At 38.9% G+C, this 5,009-nt stretch overlaps 1 pseudogene; it reads right to left on the minus strand.

Annotated features, from left to right (window-relative positions):
- Nucleotides 1-1,369: 1,369 nt before the first annotated feature.
- LOC103591290 lies at nt 1,370-4,070 on the minus strand (annotated as a pseudogene).
- Nucleotides 4,071-5,009: the final 939 nt, after the last annotated feature.

A 5,009-nucleotide genomic window follows, 5' to 3' on the forward strand; every position in this document is an offset into this window, starting at 1 on the left:
GAAGTGTGTGGCCTACTCCCACAGTATCACTTGGGTTACTCTATCTTTTAATCTTTAAACCACCTTCATTGAGCATCCACAATGTTAATCATTCTCTTTTCCATGCATGCATTTACAGTTAGTTATGCTTCCTTCCTCTTATATCAATTTAATAGTAATAAATAGAATGGTTATTTTTCAAATGATAGTTTAATTCAATCAAATTTCAGACTTAGTAGAGATAACATTTGCTTTTTCATGCAGTTTTAATATTCTATTTTTAATCCTAGAGTAGCACTTGTCCCCAGCTATTTCAATCCTTTAATATACAGTCATACATCCCTCTTAAATATTCACTATTGTTCTAAGGTTTTTTAAATAATCAAAACTGTATTTATTGAAAGAATGAAGTATTAATCTTAAAACTAAAATTATCTTAAAATAAATTTTAAAATATTAATAACCTATATTTTATAGCACTTTGTAATTCACTAATCATATTCACATAAAATATGCCCTTAAATACAAAGAATCCTGGAGACTCAGAGTACTTACTTGCTCAAAGTTACTAGCTCATTGGTGGTAAGTCAGAATGTTTTTATTTCATCACATTGCCTCAAAGGGAAAACTAGACCTGGATGTAATCTCAAAGTTCATTTTCTCAAGCTTCTTATTTTATAAATGAGAAAATAGAGACATGATGGTAGTTATGACAGAAATTCTGGTTCATTAGCCTATTCTACAATATCACTTTGCATTCAGGTATAAAGATACAGAGTTATGTAAGCAATATCACCAATACATGAGCTACATAATCATCACTCCTCTTTAAAAAATTACATTAGACATGAGAATATATGTAGTCTATTGATGATTACCTAATCAGCAACTATGTGCATTTTGATGTTCCCTGAGAAACTTGTAGGCTGATAAATATTCCTTTTTTTTAGTATTAACATTGTATTCAGTATTATACATAATGTAGAAAAGATGTAAAGTATACAGTAGGAAGTACATAGGTAATACACTAACACTACACCACTTTATAGAAGGGATGCGAGCACTGGCAAATTTTGGTATCTAAGGGAGGTCCTGAAACCAATCCCCTGTGAATACCAAGGGACAGTTCTACATTCACAGGCATTCTCTTTTGTGTCAGTCCTCTTATACCTCTTGAGGTGTGACTATTGACAAAAGGTTTTCCACACATTACATTCATTGAGTTTTCCCTTGTGTGATTTCTTTCATATTAACTGAGGGCTGACATCTGGCAAAACCTTTTACCAAAGTCAGTACATTCATATGTTTTCTCACCTATGTGAATTCTCATGTTCAGTGAGGTATAATTTACAGTAGGAATGTTTCCTATGATTTACAATTCTATGGCTTCTCACTTGTATGAGTTCTGATGCCTGCTGAGGTATAATTTTCGGTTAAATGTTTTTCCACATTCATTGCATTCATAGGGTTTCTCACCTGTGTGAATTCTCTGATGTACAGTGAGCAGTGACTTCTGGAAGAAGGATTTTCAACATTCTTTACATTCATACAGTTTCTCACCTGTGTGAATTCCCTGATGCCTGCTGAGGTGTGACTTCTGTTTAAAAGTTTTTCCACATTCTTTACATTCATATGGTTTCTCAGTGGTGTTAGTGCCCTGATGGCTGCTCAAGTGTGATTTCTGGTAAAAGGTTTTTCCACACTCATTCCATTCAAAGGGTTTCTCACATGTGTGAAATCTCTGATGTACAGTGAGGGCAGACTTATGGTAGAAAGTTTTCCTGCACTCTTTACGTTCATATGGTTTCTCACTTGTGTGAAGTCTCTGATGTATCTCGAGGACTGATTTACAATAGTGTTTTCCCACATTCATTACATTCATGTGATTTATTACCAGTGTGAATTCTTTGATGCACCTTCAGGTGTGACTTACTATAAAAAGCTTTTCTACATTCTTTACATTCATATGGTCTCTCACCTGTGTGAATTCTCTCGTGGATGCTAAGGACTGACTTCTGCTGAAACGCTTTTCCACATTCTTTACACTTATAGGGTTTCTCACCTGTGTGAGTTCTCTGATGTACAGTGAGGGCTGACTTGTGGGAGAAAGATTTCCTACATTCATTACATTCATAGGGCTTCTCGCCTGTGTGTGTTGACATACACCGAGGTGTGATATACTATAGAAAGTTTTTATACATTGTTTGCATTCATATGCTTTCTCACCTGTGTGAATTCCCTGATGCCTTCTGAGGTCTGATAGGTGGTGAAAGACTTTTCCACATTGATCACATTCATAGGGTTTTTCCCTGTGTGAGTAACTTGATGCACTCGGAAGTGTGAGATGAAGTTAAAGGTTTGTCCACATTTCTTACATTCATATGGTTGCTCACCTCTGTGAATTCTCTGATGTACAATTGAGGTGTGATTTGCTGTAGAAAGACTCCTTACATTCTTTGCATTCATATGGTTTTTCACCTGTGTGAATTCTCTGATGCCTGCTGAAGTGTGACTTTCATTTAAAAGCTTTTCCACATTCTTTACATTCATATGGTTTCTCAGTGGTGTGAATGCTCTGATGGCTGCTCAAGTGTGACTTCTGGTAAAAGGTTTTTCCACACTCATGAGGTTCAAAGGGTTTCTCACCTGTGTGAATTCTCCAATGTATATTGAGGTGTGATATACTGTAGAAAGTTTTCCTGCATTCGTTACATTCATATGATTTTTCAACAGAGTGAATTCTCTGATGCCTGCTGAGGAATGACTTCTCATGAATGTTTTTTTCCGTATTTAGTACATCCACAGGACTCTTCCTCCATATGAATTATCTGATGCTTAGTAAGGTCCAACTTCTGATAGAAAAATGAATCACAGTCATTACATGAATAGGACTTCTCCTCTAAATGTGTTCTCTGATGTTCAGTAAGGTATGATTTCTTAATGAAGGATTTCTCACATTCACTATATTTATAGGGTTTCTCTCCTGTGTGTACTTTCTAATGTTTAGTGAGTTTAGACTTTTTACAGAATGCTTTTGCACATATATCACATTCAAAACTTTTCTTCCCTACTTGAGATATGTCTTGGGCAATGAGAACTGTCTTACCACAGGTTTTCCCATATTCATTATAATTACAGGAGTTCTCATACATATGATCCATCTTATGTGTAAATATAGGTTCTGTGTTGAAGGTTTGCCCTTGTGTGCTATATCCCAAAGTCTGATGCCTTGTTTGTATCTTATTATGTGGACTAAGATGCTCACTTTATCTGAGGGATTTCCCAGTTAAATTAAGGTCATCAGCCTTTTATCCAGCATGCGTCTAATCAGGCTCTATAGGAAGAAGTGCATTCTGACATATACTAAACTCCTCAGGCCTCATTCCTGAATAGTTTTCATTATTTATAATTATATTTGCTATACGATTTGAGCTCAAATTAAATATTTTTCCTAACTCAACTCTCTCATCAATTGATGTGTTGATTACAACTTGCCATGAATGTCTACAGTGACTTTCTTGGCTCTGCTCAATTAAGTCATCAACAATTTGGACATCTGGGAGCCTCTGGTTTGGGGATTTGTCCATGGCTTTCTCCTTGCTCCAACTTGAAGGTCACACCAGGTTTGGGAATGCAGAGCCCCAATGACACCAAAGTGCTGTATGTCTCCAACCTCACATCCCTATGCAGTGTCCTTTGAGCATCATCCAGGTACTGCCATTCCTCCCAGTTGAAGCCCACAGTCACATCATTAAAGAACAGCAAGGCTTTTAGAGGCTGGCTGGTTAGCTCAGTCACTTAGAGTGAGCTTATGGTGCTGATAACACCAAGGTCAAGGTTTCAGATCCACTTATAGATCAACAGAGATTTACTCATCTTTTGTTGCTGTTGAAAATACATAGAACACACTCCAGCAGCATAACTCTGGAGAAGGTGAATCAAGTGGATTAGATTCTCCTGTTCAAAACTCTGAATACATTACCTTTCCCTGATAAAAGTTGATCCAAACCTTCCAGTATCATCCAGTCTCTGATACCTTCACAGACGTAGAACCCAAGCCCAGAATCCCAGCAGCAGAGCTGGGAGGACATAGCACCAGAAAGTTCCTGGGGAAAGACGGCAGGAGTGGTAGGCTGATAAATATTTCTATCAAAATACTATTCATCAAATCCTGGCCTGCTCCAATTGCTCTTCAACAGTCCAGGTTCTCTGAACATGTCATTTAGGTGCATAATTTGTGGTCAGGAGAAACAGTTGTCTTCACAAAGAGAATGCAATCAGAGTTTTGTCCCAACCCACAGGATATTCAACGAGGACCCTGCAGGGGGGAGTGGGAATTGGATGGGACAAGGGAAACAAGAAATGAAGACAAGACAGTGTTCTGATCAAGTCTCATTTATTAGCCAGAAGGTCACAGCATATATAGCCAGCAGGAGGGAATCAGCAGATAAGGAAATGCAGGATATTCAACGAGGACCCTGCAGGGGGGAGTGGGAATTGGATGGGACAAGGGACACAAGAAATGAAGACAAGACAGTGTTCTGATCAAGTCTCGTTTATTAGCCAGAAGGTCACAGCATATATAGCCAGCAGGAGGGAATCAGCAGATAAGGAAATGAGCTGCAGATGGTTTACTGAGAAAACTGCAGGGCGGGTTGTTCCGGTAAATGGAAAATTCTCATTATCTATGGCAAGTTGCAAAGTTACCTACACCCATAGTGCACAGGAAGGGGAGAGATAGAAGATAACAGCAAACAAGGTTCTGAGGCCTCGAGGCAATAGCTGGGGGGGGTCTTTGGCTCTGGACAGGCGGGTAGGCTCTTAGGCAACAGCCAGGCTCTATGGCTCCGGACAGGTCCCCCTTTTTTATTTTTTCACTCTTTGGCTCTGGACAGGCGGGTAGGCTCTTAGGCAACAGCCAGGCTCTATGGCTCCAGACAGGTCCCCCTTTTTTATTTTTTCAAGCCAAGAGAACCTCTCGGGAACTGTGCCTGTCTTAGGTTGGGGCAATCTATCCCGCACACGGTACC

This window comes from Galeopterus variegatus, unplaced genomic scaffold (assembly GCF_000696425.1).
Source record: "Galeopterus variegatus unplaced genomic scaffold, G_variegatus-3.0.2 Scaffold957, whole genome shotgun sequence".
Lineage (NCBI taxonomy): Eukaryota > Metazoa > Chordata > Mammalia > Dermoptera > Cynocephalidae > Galeopterus > Galeopterus variegatus.